This window comes from Podarcis tiliguerta (assembly GCF_965153285.1).
Source record: "Podarcis tiliguerta genome assembly, chromosome: 3".
Classification (NCBI taxonomy): domain Eukaryota; kingdom Metazoa; phylum Chordata; class Lepidosauria; order Squamata; family Lacertidae; genus Podarcis; species Podarcis tiliguerta.
The window spans coordinates 20,667,490-20,686,261 of record NC_139536.1 but is presented as its reverse complement, the minus strand read 5'-3'; the positions used below and the strand labels follow the sequence as shown (position 1 = coordinate 20,686,261).

The 18,772-nt window shown below is 43.1% G+C and overlaps 2 long non-coding RNA genes across 3 annotated transcripts in view; one reads left to right on the top strand and one right to left on the bottom strand.

The window, feature by feature from the left end:
• The window catches only part of LOC310674247, a 33,007-nt gene extending 32,754 nt beyond the window's left edge, over positions 1-253 (bottom strand). Inside the window, exon 1 of the long non-coding RNA XR_014509476.1 lies at positions 213-253. This is a non-coding gene — a long non-coding RNA (uncharacterized lncRNA). The remainder of the gene's footprint in view (positions 1-212) is intronic.
• LOC310674231 overlaps positions 1-13,699 on the top strand; it is a 46,453-nt gene extending 32,754 nt beyond the window's left edge. For both annotated transcript variants that reach the window (XR_014509456.1, XR_014509457.1), the window contains exons 3-4: positions 11,071-11,121; positions 13,575-13,699. This is a non-coding gene — a long non-coding RNA (uncharacterized lncRNA). The remainder of the gene's footprint in view (positions 1-11,070; positions 11,122-13,574) is intronic.
• Positions 13,700-18,772: the final 5,073 nt, after the last annotated feature.

Below are 18,772 nucleotides of genomic sequence, written 5' to 3'. Positions count from 1 at the left end.
GTCAAAGAGATAAACAACTACCTGACATTTAGAAGACATCTGAAGGCAGCCCTGTTCAGGAAAGTTTTTTATGTGTGACATTTTAATGTATTTTTAATCTTTGTTGGAAGCCGCCCAGAGTGGCTGGGGAAACCCAGCCAGATGGGCAGGGTACAAATAATAAATTATTATTATTATTATTATTATTATTATTATTATTATTATTATTATACCTTTGTATGATGGTAAACAGCAATTGTAACCCAGCGGGACCTATCACAGGCAAGCTGTGTTTGAACGGACCTATCAGAAGCAAGCAGGGGGGTGGGCCTGGCTTTGTGGAGAACCTCAGCTCCTGGTCTTCACTCAGGTCCGCTCACTGGATATATAAAGACTCGTTAACTCAGTCAAAGCTGGATTCCCCATCCTCCTGCCCTGTGTAGAGGTGGGGAGCAGGCAGGTTCTGAATATGCCCTTGCTATGGAAATATGTGGTCGCTGTATTCGGGGCCAGGGAGGAATTTGCCTGCAGATGAATTAGGCCTGTATGGAGGGTATTGCCAACCTCACAGCAATTGTCACAACTTGTTGGCGGATAAGGCATTGGATTGGATCCTTAGTCTAGGTGACGGAGGGGTTTGGGAAGCCACCTACCCTTGCCTTGAGGAATCAGGGGTGCCATGTTACAGAGGTCCAGGGGGAGGTGCTTCTATCCGGATGCCCATTTGGGAGCTGGTGGCCATAGCACTCCCCCAAAAGGTGGCAGCCCTGAAGGGATCGCCTCTATTGGATGTACATCACAGGGAATTCCTTAACCCAGGATTGACCCTGCAAAATAGTCTGCCAGCCAGCAGTCAAGTTGGTTGATTCAGGATAAATACCTATGCCAAAAGCTACTTGCATCTGTAATCAGTAAAGTTGTGGCCTGTTCGAACCCAGGATGTTTACGATCTCTATTTATGCAGAGTTCTTTCCCTCACAAGATTTAATGTTTTGCTGTCTGCAGTTTTGCAAGGTACATTCTCAAAAATCCCATATTCTGAAAGGGACTGCCCTTGTGGCACAAAACAGGTCGAATCCATCACACACGTTGTATTTCATTGCCCACTTGATGAAAATATATATATGTATTTGACCCCCTTATGGAAGGAGGGGATCTATCGCACTGACTCTTCCAGTGTGTCCTATCTGCTGAATAATTGTAGGAAGGACATTGTGGAGAATGTGGCGAGATTTTTGAGTGATGCCATGAAATTACGTCACTGTAAGTCCTAAGAGCCACTTTTGTATCTCACAATGTCTGTACAGTTTTATCCTAAAGTACCTCCTACTATGTTTTGTTACCCATGTTGTGTTCTGATCCATGTATATGATGTACTCTTACTATGCCAATAAAGGAAATTGATTGATTGATTGATGTTTGTCCTATGTGTTTATAGTATCTTATCACGATATGGGCCCAGCCACCCGCAGGTTCTGTGCAGGGAGAACACACATCTGTGCATACATTTCTTTGCACTTTTACTGTTGTTTTACCGTCTGGGCAGCTTCCAACAAATTATGAAACCACATGCAGAAGTTCCCCAGGTGGGGCAGAAAAAAATTATCTGGAGACCTGCTGCCAGTCAGCGTAGGCAATACTGGATTAGATGAACCAATGGCCTTACTCAATATAAGGCATCTTGCCATGTTTATGGTCAAAGTAGCAATCCACCCAGTACTTCTTAAATGTATTTATAACATTCATACCATACTTTTCCATTATTTGGTGTCCATGATGGCTTATGTAAAGCTCCCAGTCTGATTCGAGGGCTCTTCTACAAGATCAGAACTTGAAATGGTGAGATCATTCAAGATTTTCTACAACTCAGCAAGTTGTAGAAGGAGCAAGAAACCTGTTCTTATTCTTCTGTTTGAAAGAACATCCCTTAGTTCATGAAGCCTTCAGTAATATATATCAAGGTAAGTTGTATCCAGGCTTCACTTTCTGTGTATGGAAAGACTCCTTCCATTGAAGGCAGCCTTTATACCCAGAGAAACTTCCTGTTGTGGAGGGAGGCAACTTTGCTGATTGCCTCCTCCCATTGCAGCTTCCTTCACTGGTATTCTGGTAGAATCATAGAATCATAGAGTTGGAAGAGACCACAAGGGCCATCGAGTCCAACCCCCTGCCAAGCAGGAAACACCATCAGAGCACTCCTGACATATGGTTGTCAAGCCTCTGCTTAAAGACCTCCAAAGAAGGAGACTCCACCACACTCCTTGGCAGCAAATTCCACTGTCGAACAGCTCTTACTGTCAGGAAGTTCTTCCTAATATTTAGGTGGAATCTTCTTTCTTGTAGTTTGGATCCATTGCTCTGTGTCCGCTTCTCTGGTAGATCCCTCAACACCTACTATAGTGTTCTGGAGGGTCCCTCAACACTATGGAGGAGTGTGGAAGAGGTATCAGGATCACTAACTGAAGGAGAGAGCGAAGAGTGGAGTCGTAGGGGTAAGAACTAGAGCTGCACCAAGTATGCGCTCCAAACACTTTTTGAGGGGGGTAAGGTTTGCTCTTGTGGGTGTTGAAAACCCTCCTAGCCTTTTAACATTTCCCCAAGCTTGTGCCCAGTGTGTTGTGTTGCTCCTTCAGTGATATTTCCTCCCTTATTATTAGGCCAACTTTCTCAACCACTGCATGATCCCAGCCAGTCAGGGTTCACTGTGATGATGTCAGAGAGGCAGGGTGCCAATCAGATTTCCAGCATTGCCTTGTGACAGTTCCATTGCCTGTTTTCACAGGGCAGTGCAACACAAAGGATAATTTATTGATGTGGGGAATAAATTTCCCATTTTTCTGCACTGTGGTGTGAGGGTAAGCAATGAAAAAGCATGGCAAGAATGGGAGTGTTGATTTAGTTCTTCCAACAGCATGTTGTAGGGCAATATTATCTGTTTTGCTGTGCCATGAAGAAGAAGAAGAAGAGGAGGAGGAGGAGGAGGAGGAGTTTGGGTTTGATATCCCGCTTTATCACTACCCGAAGGAGTCTCAGAGAGGCTAACAATCTCCTTTCCCTTCCTCCCCCACAATAAGCACTCTGTGAGGTGAGTGGGGCTGAGATACTTCAAAGAAGTGTGACTAGCCCAAGGTCACCCAGCAGCTGCATGTGGGAGCAGGGAAGCGAACCCGGTTCACCAGATTACAAGTCTACTGCTCTTAACCACTACATCACACTGGCTCTCAATGACAGTTTCATTGCCCACCTCAGCTCAATGTGACACAAGACGGAGTATCAGCAATGGCAATGTGTCTGCTGTGAACATTCATGTTCTTTTGAAACCCCCCCCCCCAAAAAAGGACCTCCAATTTTCCAAGGCAACAGAAACTTTCCTTAAAACCTGTCCTCTCTTTCAATTCTCTTGAAGCAGAAACACACTTGCCATCTATCTGTTGGTGAGTGGTGCTGGCAGAGTAAGGCAAGGAGGGCGTTTTGGTGGTATCCTGGCCTGTCTAGTGATAGTTTGGGATGTGTTAAGTTAGCAGCTGTTTTAATAAACAAGCTTGGTATACTGGTAGTGTTGCAGGTGGGTAATTTTAAACTCTGGTCTTACAGGGATCACCTCTGAAGTAATCTGTATTAACTTCCAAATGTGGTTGGCTAGCCCTGCTGTAGTTGTGGCCCATCTTCATATTCCGCTGGCCCTGAAGTCACTAGTGGAAGAACATTCAAGGTTTCCTTCTATATTCTTCCCTCTGCTCTGGCTAATTATCAATCGAATCCACATTACGGGTGCTTCTGCCAGTGGCTGGGTATCAAGTTCAGGGTCTTCTTAGTAGTGGCACATTGTCTGCAGAAGATTTTTTGAAGGGAACATCATCTGGTTATCTTTCTTCAGCTTTTTTGGAAAAGGACAAAGAGATCCCTCTCTAGAGACCAACACTACTCTGCTGAGGCCCAATGATAAAACTGAAGTAGAGCTGTGTTGTGTTCCAGCTGTGTCGTTTTAATCAATTGTGTTTCTTGTCTTGGGCTGCATTCAGACGGCACTTTACTCCATTTTCCTAACATTTCCTTACCTGATAATTTTCTTTTTCTAATGTGATCTTTCATATGATGTAAAAGCTACTTCTAGAAATCTAGTGGAATCTAGTGGAAGTCTGATGCCCATACCCATGTTAATTGCATCTAGAAAAAACACACACATGTAAGATGGAAGACTGCAGGATGAAATTTGGGGGTGACCTCCTGGCATGCACTTTGTTCTCACCATGGGGGAACAGAAGCAGCACCAGTGTTCATAAAGGGTGATGACATGTCCAATGTCATCTGCTATTGCGCCACACCACGTCCATGGGACTGAATTAAATGTAGCACAACATATTTCAATTTTTTTAACACCCACAGCTCCATTATGCAACAGGTTAAAAGGAACCGTATGAAGGAAGAAATGTTAGAAACCTAGGGATAGAAATACTGGCATTCTAACGAGGAAAACTAATGAAATATTCCCCAAGTCTGAATGCACCCTTGACCATGATCATATCTTGGGTTTTAGGTAAACAATAGATTGAAGATGCTGTGAAATGCTTTGAGGGGGCATCAAACTGTTGCTTAGGTGTCAGGTGAACTTGGCAGAAAGTCTCTCCCCCCCCCTTTTTTTTTTTGCACACGTCTTCTGAGATTAAAATCCACTCCTCTGCAGCCATTCCCCTTTCCCCTGATGCTCTTAGGTATACTCTAAATGTGCAGCTGCACAAACACAGCATTTGCCATATTTGTACCACCTGCGGTTCAGCATCTCCCAGATTTGGTTTATTTGCAGTTTTCCCCCTGCTGTCTTTTGATACGGCTCTCCTCGGACGCTTTGAGGCAAGGCGGGTTGAAGCTAGGAAAGAAACCCAAGGCAGATAGATTCTCTCCCCTACCCACCCACTCCAAAAAATAAAACCCCACTGCCAGAGTTCAGCACTTATTTAGGTGTATCTAAAAATGTACTTTAAGTAGGATTTGCTCATGTTTTCCCTCCCTTCTGCAAGCTGATTTAAAATCTAATATTATTAAGTTGGCCGCAGCCTTCATATTTTAACTGTCAAGCCCAGAGCCTGAGAGGTGATGCATTCAAAGCTTGCTAAAATATTTGCTCAGCAGCACAATTGTGTGTGATGGAAAATAAACTCCTCCAGAGCATCTCCTCCTATCAGGCATGGCCTGCAGCCAGCGAAGAATGAGGGAAGGTCAGTCAATTATGTGTGGTAATCACCGTAAGCATATTATCTGAGACACAGATGTCTTCCCTGACCCCACACGACATAGCTATTAACCCCACAGCAATATAAAAATGGGGCTGGGGGGGGGAGGTGCTGGTCCCTTAGGTAAACTAGACCTTTTCAGTTTGGACATGTCCAGTAGATCGGGGGAGGGGAAAGTTGCAAGACAAGGGAGATGGTTTTTTCAGGGACCTGTCCAACAACCTGACCTTTTTGTCGCTGCCGTCAGTGAGGTGGCGTGCCTCCTCTTTAGGGACCTCGCTATAGGCCTAGTCATGTGAGATAAATAGCTGCATCATCTGAAAATGAGACGAACAAATTGACTTGTAAGATATCGCAGCCGCATCGTAGCTTCGGAATGCCACTTCGCGATTTGTTGGGTGGGGGAGAGACCAAACAGCCATTTGCGTGCTCCACTCCTGCGTACGTTTTTTAAATATGGCCCCTCTCCTAATATCGACAAAGTATAATGGCAATATCACACAACTCGCCTAACGCCGTAATGCAAGAAATGGGAATTTCTCATTACGTGGCATGTTTGCAGCTATCGCTTTCCTGCACAATTGCTTTCAGGTTGGGATTTTTTGGCAGAATTACAAACTTGTTAGCTAGGGTAGAAAGAATACAGGTTGTTGTTGTTTCTAAATAACCCTCATATAGCTGCAAAATATAATATATACATACAGTATATGAATGTGTATATAACATAAACCTAGCTTGAGTTTATATGTAGGAAGCTTGTCTGCACTGTTAGATAAGTTATACATACTCAACTATTATATGAGTCTGCACTGGTGTGTGTGTGTAGGTTGTCTCATGTTGGCATGGGTAACTCACAGGAGAACAGAAAGACCAAGGGAGGAATTCAGTGTCACACCAAGGCGATCATTCCATCTGGACATGCATTTTGGCTTACCAGACAGAACAATCTCCCCTCTCCTCTCCCCCACATGCTGTTCTGGGGGTTCTCCTAACCCCACCTTCTAGAGCCAACTTCAGGGGCACATGAGGTGATCAGTCACTATCTTTTACCATATTCCCTAATGAACATATCCTAAAAGAAAATAATAGTAATAGTAATAAGGATTGTGGGAAGGTGCCTCAAACCATGGGAGCCCATTGGTCCATTCATCTTTGTGTTGTCTACACTGACTGCTTTTAATGTGTTTTAAATGTATGATGTGGAATGTGACCAGAATTAGGCTGCCTAATGTCACCCGTGGAACATCATGCTATGTACAGGAATTTTAATCCTTATCTCCATTCTCGATGTCCAACACTCTGCCAATGCTCCAACCACTTTGCTACACTCTAACTCCCTCTTCCTTTCTATTCACCCATCCACCATGTTTTTCAGTTTCTCTCTCTCTCATTGGCTACTGTAAGAACAGAATACTGGACTAGATTAGCTTTTCCTCTGATCCATCAGGACTGTTCTTATATTACTGTGCTCCCCTCATTTCCAGCAGCAAAATACATTCAGCGTAGCCTCTTGTCTAGAAGACCAGAAACCCTCACAGAGATACACAGCTGTCTGTTGCAGAGTCCTCCTGGTAATCTCGCCCCTCTGGGCAAACATCATCAAAGAGAGAGACTACCTTCAGGTGATCAATAGCTATTGGAACAAACCTCAGTGACCATATGGCTCCACTACGTATTCATGTTTGCAACCTTAGGCCCATACTACTGGTGTTTTTGGTTGAATGGTCACAGGGTGCAAAGTTGGAGAGTGGACACAACTGTTTGCTGCACAATCGGGGAAAGGTTTAGTTAAAGATTTGCATGGTCCAAAACTGGAATCTCTGCTTATCCTGATGCTCCCTTGTGATTGAAGGGACCAATATATATATATATTTTTAAAAAAACCCAATGTAAGTGTGGTCTCCATCTGTTTTATGTAACTATCTTATATATGTCTTTATTATCTTGTAAATCACTTCAGGGTGCCTAGTGGGAAGCAATTCATAAATGAAATTCTTCATCATCAACATCCCTAAGTTTAGAGATGTTTTCCAAATCACTTCTGCTGATAAAGTGTGTATCTCATGTGATCACTGTAAACTATTGTATACAGTGGTATCGGGGGTTACAGATGCTTCAGGTTACAGACACTTTAGGTTACAGGCTACACTAACCCAGAAATAGTACCTCAGGTTAAGAACTTTGCTTCAGGATGAGAACAGAAATCGTGCAGCGGTGGCGGCGCGGCAGCAGCAGGAGGCCCTATTAGCTAAAGTGGTGCCTCAGGTTAAGAACAACTTCAGGTTAAGAACGGACCTCCAGAACGAATTAAGTTCTTAACCCAAGGTACCACTGTATTGGCTTGGTTGTTTGAAATGGCTATCAGATATCAGTCACCACAGAATGCAGTAGTGGGATAACTGGCATTGGGGGGGGGGGGGCAACATAGTAAATGATAAACTCATCACCTGATAATGCCCATGTCTAATAACTATGAATTATCTCTTCATACACATACATTATAACGTCTACTTGGTGCTTCAGAACCCCTCCCCCCGTCCTTTGGCTCCTCTTTCCAATTCTCCTCTTGTAGAATTTTACAGCTGGAAGTGACCACAGAGTTCATCTAGTTCGCCTCCCTTGTTCAGTGCATGACATAAATGCAAGATGTAACTAAAGCATTCCTGGCAGGTGACCATCCCCCCTCTATTTAAAACAGTGCTTTGCAACCTGCTCTGCTGTCCACCAGAAGTTTTTGCTAATGCTTTTAGCCAAAATCTCCTTCCTTGCTGTTCTTACCCATTACTTCCAGCCCTGGAAGAACACAAAGTTGCGTGTGCACTATGCATTTAAATCATGTGACTTCCCCCCAAAGAATCCTGGGAATTGTGGTTTGTTAAAGGTCCTGGGAATTGTATCTGTGTTGCAGAGTTAACTATAGTTGTCAGGGTTCTTTGGAGAAGTATTCTTTTAATGTGCTGGTGCGCACACAGTCTATGTTCTATGTGGCAGCCCTTCAGATGTTTGAAGCCTACTGTTGTGTTTCTCCTTAATCTTCTTTTCTCCATCTGTTTCAACCATTCATAATAGGACTTGCTTTCTAGGCTCATCATCACCCTCTAGGCAGGTGCTGATTTTCTCCTGCATCCTGAGTGTTTGGTGAGGTGGCTGCAAATCTTCTTCATCTCTCCCCCTCCCCAATTGCTGTGTATTATTCGGGATTATGCATATTACGACAGACTTCCTAAGGACTCTGGGTTGTTTTTTTCTCCCCCTAAAACGTCTTCTCATTTGAAGAATGAGTGTGCTACCCTCTTTCCCATTTCCTTCCAGAATACATTTAAATGAAAATGGCAAATGAGATATTTGTTTGCAGCTGCAACGACTTCGTGCTGCTTGTTCCATTTCTGAGAGAGCGGTGTTATGAGCATCTAACATGGGAACAAAAGTATGATTTTAATATAACAAAAAGGGGGTGTTTTTGTTTATGCCCTGCTGATCTGTAATCAAGTGCACTAAGTATATGTGTGTGTGCTTGGTCTTAAACCTCCTGTGACGTCTACTGTGGTTTCGATTGTGAATCAAACATAAAGCCGTCAAGTCTCTCTCTTTCTCTTTCTTTACTTTCTGCACAAGTATGGTTCTACTTTGAGGATACAGTATATAACGCATTTAAAACAAAGTGAGACCCAGTGCGTGTTTCACTTTTGAAGAAGAGCAAGTTCATTCACTGGGACTTTATGAAAGAGTGTCGACGGAATAGATTTGCACAATGGCAATATAGATTTCTGAAACGAGCCAGAAAAATAATGGAGTCCATACATTGCCATTGTTGGTTTGTTTTTGCTTTCAGCTGGTAAAAGTTGGCATGAAATAGCTTATCTGGACTGGCCTCTGGTTGTGAACGGGATCCGTTCCTGAGCCCCGTTCACAACCTGAAAGGAACGCAACCCGCGTCTGCACACAAGCGGGTCGCGATTTGCTGCTTCTGCGCATGCGCGTTACATCATTTTGCTCGTCTGCGCATGCGCGGGAGGCGAAAACTGGAAATAACCTTTTCTGGTACTTCCGGGTCACCACGGGATGCAACCTGAAAAGATGTAACCTGAACTGAACATAACAAGAGGTATGACTGTATCTTTAGGCAGACTGAGGTGGCTGTCTCAGGCAATTGTGGGGTGTCATGAAAGTACAGCACATCGCTCTTTCTTTATCATTGTATTGCCAAAATAACTTAGCTAGTTTTAGATGCCATCTAGCATCTTGTTCTCACACTGACCAACTAGAGGTCTGTGAGAGGCCCACAGCACCAGCAGATCTCTTCTGTCTTTATGATACAGGTTTAAACAGAAAATAAATAAATGCAAATAAGCATTTGCAAATAGGTTTTTGTCTGCCACATCTTGCGAGTTTGCTTTGGCATTCCTAAGCCATGTTCTGCTCCCATATTCTCCCACACACTTGCTTTTTCTAATTTACATATCCCTTTTATAGAGCTTACCACATGCTCTTTGGTGTATTAATTTAAACTTGGTGATTTGTTTTTCTGCTCAGGAAGCAGCAGACTCCAGGATAGTGACATATTCTGGCAGCCACAAGCAGCGATTACTTTCCAGTTTGGCTAATGATATAATCCACCGTGGTTGCAAAGTCTTGCTTTTCTCTTTAGATGACATTTTTCCGCAAGCTACACGTGTTGTATTTATAAGTGGCACTTAGGAAGATGCATTCTGTAATCTCCTACTTATGCCTGACACTCTACGCATGTGTTTATCTACGAGGAGTGATGACATTGCTTGTTAATTCCACCCCCTGCTCCACAGCATCATAATATTGGAGGTGGTGGTTGGGGAGGAGGGGAAGAGTGTCAGAGATGTACTTCAGCTGCCAAAGAGTAATATATTGACATTGGTCATGGGTACTTTATAAGGCACCTATTTGGAAAGTCATTTGCTACCAAATGTGGAGAAACCATGGCTCACTTACAGTGCATGCAGAAGGCCCCAGGTTCATTCACCTGTTTAAAGCATCAGGTAACAGGTAGACAGGTTCAAAGACCTCAGCTGCTGGTCAGAGACCACATTCACACCATACATTTAAAGCACTATGTTACACTTGAAACAGACTTGGCTTCACCCAAAGAATTCTGGGAGCTGTAGTTTGTTAAGGATACTGAGAGTTGTTAAGAGACTCTCTATTTCCCTCACAGAGCTGCAGTTCCCAGAGTTCTCTGTGGAGAAGGATGATTATTAAACAACTTGGGAAATTGTAGCTCTGTAAGGGGAGTAGAGGTCTTTCAAGAACTCTTGACAACCAGCGCCATTTTCCTAGAGAAAGAGGTGCCAGAACTGACCATGAACACCTCCCTTGTTCTCTTTGAATAGCAATGGCGCCCACTTGAGAGGTGCCGGAACTCAGTTCTGGTGAGTTCCGGCTGAAAAAAAAAGCCCTGTCGGCAACATTAACAAACTGTAGTTCCCAGAATTCTTGGGGTTGGGGGAGCCGTGACTGTTTAGTGCTTTAAATGCATGGTGTTCTGGTATAGCACCATTTCCCATGCTCCTAAATCATTTCTGTGGACAGCTATTCATATATCGCAGATGGAGAACGAAGTCCTTTGAAATGCCCCTTCATAAAAATCAGTTGCTAGTGATGGCCAAAAATAAAGCCTCTCCCTTATTTTTTTGACATTTGTGAATGAGATATTTATACTGTTCATTTTCTCAAGTTGAAACTGGCTGTGTAAGTGGCATGATCAAAATAGGGGTTTCCCCCCCCCTTGGCTACTGGAAGAATGCGAATAAATACTGATTTACCTGAATGCCACCCACATGCCACTGTGAACTTACGTAACCAAGTTTTTCTTTATTAACTCTCCAAGGACACAATAGCCATGCACCGAAGATCCTCAGCAAGAGCTCACACTGCCCATGTAAGTGTATTTTTTATTTTAAAAAGGGGGGGAAAGGAATCAAGCTCTTACCTTTCAAATTACATTCATAAAGCATTATTCAAATACGTGTAAGGCTGACTACTAAAGAAAGCACAATGACTGTCTACAATGCACTAATTTTATTCCACTTTGACTTTGAAAATATAATCGGTACTTACAAAAATTGTAAATACTACGGAATCATGCTAGAGGGATTATTCTAAAGTGGAAGTGCTAATATAGCAAGCAAAATAGCTCTTTCTAGTCTTAACTGGCTCCATTATCAGCAAAGATAACATCTGGCAACAACATTGCAAGAAGCACAATGTGTGTGTGTGTGTGTGTGTGTGTGTGTGTACACATACTATCTGGGATTTATGGTGACATGTACATTTTAGTTTGAAATGAACTTCATCTTGAACTCCACATGAGATGGAGCAGGTAGCAGTTATTCCTTGTGACCCCTTGCTCAGCCACCCCAATTAAAACAGCAGCTTAGCCAAATGAATGTCTGTCTACTACCAGCGATTTCGTGGAAGTGGAATGCAAGGGAGTGCTGCTCCGGGACTATTTTCAGAGCGGGGGTGATGGCCTCATGTGCCAGAATGCCAGGGTTATTGATGGATCTTCCTTGCTCTGGCAGATGAATGCAGTGCTAATGAGCCTTCCAAGTTTTCTCTTGCTTCTGATAGCTTAGCACAGTGGAAAATCCCAAAAGCAGGTTGCATACTTATTTCCCTTTCTTTGATGGAGTTCTTACTTCATCCTAGTGGTTTTATTGCAAAAAGATGGCAGTCTTAAATGATCTGAAGAGAAGCCAGGCAACCTATTTGCAGTGATCTCTCAAAATGCTGATCAGTCACAGCAGGCGAACCACTACACCACCCTTTCCCAGCTCCCAGCTCACTGTTCCATGATTTTCTGCTGATCTTAATATATTGGGTATTATGCTATGTATTGATGCCTTATCTCTCTCTCTGTGTGAGTACATAATAGACCAAGCTGCCTATATTTTTGGACTCTCCTTGGGGGCATAGCTATGATGGCTGTCACTGATGGGCGCCTGCACTTTGCAATTTACCACTGCACCACTGTCTACAGTGGCATTCTCCTTGCACCTTGCCACATGGAGGATGCCCATAGCTGATTGGAAGAGCATTTGCTTTGTGTGCAGAAGGTTCCACATTCAATCCCTGGCATCGCCAGATAGGACTTAGAGGGACAGAAGTCCTGGAGAGTCCAAAAATGTTTAGTTTGGAATTGTTTAATTGGCTCTTTTGATTGTGTTAAGATTTGGCATGGTTTGGTATTGTATTAATGTGGGTTGTTATTAATGAAACATTTAAAAAGGTGGAGGTAAAACATTAATAAAAAGTAATTTTAAAAAAAGGAATCCTGCCCATTAGTGGACCTAGATAATACTGAGTTAGATGGCCAAGGCACTGTTCACTGCAGTAACAATCCAACCAAGTTATTTACCGTATTTTTTGCTCTGTAAGACTCACTTTTTCCCTCCTAAAAAGTAAGGGGAAATGTGTGTGGGTCTTATGGAGCGAATGCAGGCTGCGCGGCTATCCCAGAAGCCAGAACAGCAAGAGGGATCACTGCTTTCACTGTGCAGCGATCCCTCTTGCTGTTCTGGCTTCTGGGATTCAGAATCCCCCCCCCCCCTTGTTTTCCTCCTCCAAAAACTAGGTGCGTCTTATGGTCTGGTGTGTCTTATAGAGCGAAAAAAACGGTAATTAGACTAAGAAACATATCCTCATGTATTCAAGAATTTGTGTATTCAAGAATTTTCACTCGGTCAAATGAGCAGACCAGCATACTATAGCACTGTGTTGTTTATTACTCCATACCAGGCAGTTTGCATACTTAATGAACATACTTGCATGCTACAGCGTTCGATTGTTTCTTACTGCATCCTGGAAAGACTCACAACAGGACAGTGCTGTTCCTGACTTCATGCCAGAGTCCATACTAGGCCAAGCAGACAGAGATGTCTACCACAGCACTCTAACGCTTCTCGCTACTTCCCAGAGTACATGCCTAGCCAACTGAACACACCTCTCTGCCACAGCATCCTGTTGTTCCTTACTGCATTCCAGTATACACTAAATAAAATACCCCGAAGTGCCACGACACCGTATTGTTTCTCGCTGCATTCCAGACAGAGCTCAATCATTCTTGATGCATTATGTATTTACAACATTATATATAAGTGCCTGTTATAAACAAACTGCTATATTAACAGGCACAGCTTATAAAGTATCATTATAAAGTAATCATTCAATCAATCACTCCACTCAGAACTATCCGGGGGAGGCTGGGTGTTCGTCAAATGAAAGGCAAATGTCTGATTTGCATTCACTTTTCCAGAATGTGCCATAGAGTTGAGTTTTGCAGCGCTCTGTATCCTGAATACCAAGTGCATACCTTTTTTTTATTTTCTCCAGAGACTTCACTTGGAGGCAAATGGTGAGTCAGGATATTCCTTGGGAGCAAGTGGGATTTGCAAGAAATAAGAAGACCTCCCCTGGACTGGACCAAATGCCATACAATCCAGCATTCTGTTTTAAACATGATCAAGCTGGATGCCTCTGAAAGCAGGACCTGAAGGCAACTTTCCCTCCCTTGTTGTTCGTCACCAGCATCTGTTCTTCAGAAGTACACAGAACTTTGAACTTGGCAGTTCCATTTGGTTATCATGGCTGGTACTCATTGCTGCTCCCTCTTTTAAAAAAACAACCAGTGACCATAAGCAGATCTTGTGGTACTGAATAGATTTTTTAAAAAATCAAATACAGAAATACAGTGGTACCTCAGGTTAAGTACTTAATTCGTTCCTGAGGTCCGTTCTTAACCTGAAACTGTTCTTAACCTGAAGCACCACTTTAGCTAATGGGGCCTCCCGCTGCCGCTGCACTGCCAGGGCACTATTTCTGTTCTCATCCTGAAGCAAAGTTCTTAACCTGAAGCACTATTTCTGGGTTAGTGGAGTGTGTAACCTGAAGCGTATGTAACCCGAGGTACCACTGTAGTGTGTAACGTAGCACACAGGAAGAGGCATTAAACCCTTTCTTTCTTGCGCCACAATGGATCTTCTTCCCCACAAGCTGACGTTTGCTCCAACGGAAGAATTACCATTTATCCTGATAAAGGAGCCCCCATACTAATTACACTTTTTTAAAGCCAGTTGTGTTCAATGCCTTTGTGCATAAGAACTAACAGACTGAAGAACAGTCTGCCTTGAGAAGTGGTGGAGTCTCCTTCACTGGAAGCAGAAGCTGGGTGAGCCTATGCCTGGGCTGCTGTCATTGTCTCCTGCACATAGCTGTCAATATTTCCCTTTTTTTAAAGGGAAATTCCCTTATTCCGAATAGGATTCCTCGCAAGAAAAGGGAAAAGTTGACAGCTATGCTCCTGCATGGGGCAGGGGGTTGAACTATAGGGTCTCCAAGGCCCTTTCCAAATTTCCGATTCTGCAACTTTATCATGCAACCACCACATGGGGGAAATGGTTGTGCAAATTGCACCTTTGTGTCTGACAAAGCCAAGATTCAGGCCGAGCAGATTATACTGAGTAACAGTTATGACAATTCATGTCATGTCCTGTGCTCAAATAAGAGAGAAACTGTCTCTTGCAGTAAACCCTTCCATAGTTATACTGGGCTAGAAAGTACACGTCCCAAGTCTGTTTAGGTGCACAGTCAGCATAGTGTCGGCGTATCTTCAAGTCTCGGTCTCCGAAAAAGCTTATCAGTTTGGATATGCTGCTGTCCAGGTTGTGGTGAAGGTGATGTATCAAATCTTGATTGAGACGACACCATGTCAGCTTGGTGAAATGATGATGAAGCGAAAACATGACCATTTCTCCCTGTATTAAATTTCTGTAGTGATGCAGTTATATAGATACAAAGGCATATTCATATGGAACAAAAAAGGTGGGGAGGTGTACAGCTAAATGTTCTTATGGTTAGATCAAATCTATATGTGAAATTCAGCCTCCAACTCACTGTGTCTACTCTGACATAGACCCTGGTCTATAGTGCATCTCCCTTTCCATAGATATTGCCAAAGCACACAGCGATTCCATTAGGTCATGGAGCAGTTTCCTCTCAAGCTGACCTTTCACTTTTCTCAGAAAAGCAGTATTGCTTTTCAACATGCAGCTGCTGAAACCTTTCCCCTTGGTAGTTAGGATATTTATGAACATTCCATGTATTGCAGCAGCTTAGCAAATATCTTACACCTGAAAAGCATGTGCAACCATATTTCAGCTTGGTGCAGGGATTGCCAATTTTGTGTTCTGCTGAAATTGTTAGACTATGACTCCCATCATCCCTGACCATTGGCCATCCTGACTAGTGTTGATGGGAGTCCAACAACATCTGGAGAGACAACCCATTGACTACTCCTAGCTTAATAGATGACATTAACAGTCTCTCTCTTCTATGTAAGCGCTCTCCATGTGTGTCTATGTGGAACATCATGGTGGCCTTCCATGGACCCTCCTCACAATATACGATACGATATGATACAATATCTTTATTGTCATTGTCCCTTGCGGAACAATGAAATTGAAAAACTACATAAAACTACATAAAAACTACATAAAACTACCACAAAACTACACAAAACTACATAAAAACTACATAAAACATTCAAAAACCCCTAAAAAACTCTAAAACCCCATTTTAAAATATACTATACTACAGAGACCCCTTATGCTGCGTTTAGAACCAGAATTGCATTAGTGTAGAAACTGTTTTTCAGGCGGCGAGTCCTGGCCTTTATAACCCTATACCTTCTTCCAGAAGGCAGAAGCTAGAAGAGATCATTTCCGGGGTGCGTACTATCATGTGCTATCTCTGCCGCTTTCTTATGGCACCTGGCAGCATAGATTTGATTTAAGGTGGGAAGAGTGCACCCAATAATTCTCTCTGCAGTCTTTACAACCCTGGATAGCATTGTTTGTTCCCTGGCCGTGCAGCTCCCAAACCACACGCACAGACCATAGGTTAGTACGCTCCCCACAGTGCAATGGTAGAATGCCATCAACAGGTCCTTTGAGAGATTGTTTTTCCAGAGGATTCTCAGAAAATATAACCTCTGCTGTGCTCTCTTCACCAGGTCTTTGCTGTTCTCTCCCCAGGTTAGGTCATCTCTCAACTCCATTCCCAGAAATCGAAACACTGAGACCTGTTCCCCGCACTTCCCCTCAATAATAAGTGGCTGAATATTCAATTTACATGATATGAGGTGCAAAAGGTAGTTTCAGGATGAGGGCCTTCAGTGGCAGCAGCATAATTGTGGAATGCTTTCCTCTGAGAGGCTCACCTGGAACCTACCTTGATGTCATTTCAGTGCCAAGCAAATAAATTTTGATTTCCCCAGGTCTTTCAATCTGTTGTAGCCTGATTTTTTAGAAAAAAAAATCTACCAAGTGATTTCATGCTGCTTCTTGTTTTGCCAGATCTAGTATGTAAACATATTCATTAATATTTGCTTGATTAAAGCTGTTGTACTCCAAGGGAAGCTCCTAGGAGAATCATTTTGTGTTTGTGTGTGGAAAGACGGCATACAAATAAAACGATGATGATGATGATGATGATGATGATGATGAATTGCCCATGTATAATGTAATTCAACCAGGGAAAGTGCAGAGGAGACCTTATGTCACCACGAGATAGCAAAATACGGTATTATGCAACTCTATTCTCAGCCCCAAGTTACTTAAAACTAAACTTCACTGAGTTCAGCCAGAGCCTTCCAGAGAGTTAACAAATACATTTTCAGTACCAAATAGACTATATTGATTTAAAGTTATTGCTAGTTTATCTTCCATTACACATCCGTGGGATATTTGTTAGTTTTACTAACTCTGCCACATACAAGATTCTAAATTCCAGTGGTAATTTGTTGGGTTGCAAGATTTAATTAGTAGATTAATCAGGCAAAATGACTCAAAAAGGAACATGTGTTAAGATTTTTCTAGTATTCAGATTTATTTAAATATAATCAATTAATCAATTAAAAGGCAGGTGATTAATGAATGAACAAAATCTAATCAACTGACAGCCTTAGTAATTTGGGGACATTTTGTCTGGAGGTTATCTCTAACAGTGCAGCAGTCAATATATTCATGATTAATTCTACCTCTTCAGTCTCAACCGAGGAAGTAGACCTTTACGAGGCCATGTTAACAGTGGTTACCTAAGCAACAAAAAGCCACAGTCACAAAATTTTAATCTAATTCCTCAAATAGAGGGGTGTCTATGTTACAGCTCCATCTGAAGCACCATTATTTTTGTAAATGGTGTCCATGGCACTAGGAATAGGCATTAATGATTGGCTGGGATGCTGTTTCGGAAATTTAGCACAGCCTGGGAGCTCAGAGTGCTCAACACTTTCCAACTGCAGTTAATCAAGCACTGGCATCAATTCCTCTACTAAAGAGGAATGACAATAGCTTTCAACTGCTCCTAGTTATCAGAAGCATCCTAATAAAAGCCGTGTGCCGTTCCATCACACTCTCCTGTCACTCACAAGTACCATCTAGAAGCAGAAGCTAGGATTGGGCTATGCAGATAAGAACATGTTTAATTCTCTGTGGGTGGGGCTCCAGAATAAGGGAGGAAGTGTGCCTCCCTTGTGTCCTTTGGTGTCACTGTGGACATAAGCAAATGGTTGCCATTCAAAGCAGTATGCAAAAATGAAGCATTGCACTCTAAGGCACTGTCCTGTCCAGGCAAAACCTGCCTCCAGCTTCTGACCAGTGTTGGTTCTGGGTTTGGGGGGCATTTGGGCAAGAAAACTCTGAGGGCCTCCTGTCCCTGAGTAGCCCACTCTTCCACAGTGTTGCTACTCCCTAGTCATTTGTCCCGTCCCTCTGAGCCAAATCTGCACCACCACACAGAGGGAGTGGTCAAGATAAGCAAAGGCTTATCTAGAAGAACAAATCTTGCTGAGGAAGGACCAGCATGTCTTCCACAAACATAATTTTTTAAAAATAACTAATATTTTAATAGATATTTGAGTGTTTCAGTAAGCATGTGGATAGGGGTGACCCAATAGATGTTGTGTACTTGGACATTCAAAAAGCTTTTGATACAGTCTGGATCAGCGCGGGTGGCGCTGTGGGTTAAACCACAGAGCCTAGGACTTGCCAGTCAGAAGGTCGGTGGTTCGAATCCCCACGACAGGGTGAGCTCCCGTTGCTTGGTCCCTGCTCCTGCCAACCTAGCAGTTCGAAAGCACGTCAAAGTGCAAGTAGATAAATAGGTACCGCTCTTGTGGGAAGGTAAACGGCGTTTCCATGCACTGCTCTGGTTCGCCATAAGCAGCTTAGTCATGCTAGCCACATGACCCGGAAGCTGTACGCCGGCTTCCTCGGCCAATAAAGTGAGATGAGCGCCGCAACCCCAGAGTCGGTCACGACTGGACCTAATGGCCAGGGGTCCCTTTACCTTTACCTTTAACTGGTTAAAGAGCTGGAAGCAGAAAGCAAGAATAAATGGGAAGTTCTCATAATAGGAGGACATAAAAAGTGGGGTCACCTGAGAATCTGTATGGAAATTGTGGCTCTGTCAGGGAAATAAGAGTCTCTTAACAACTCCTAGCACCCTTAAATAACTGCAGATCCCAAGTTTCT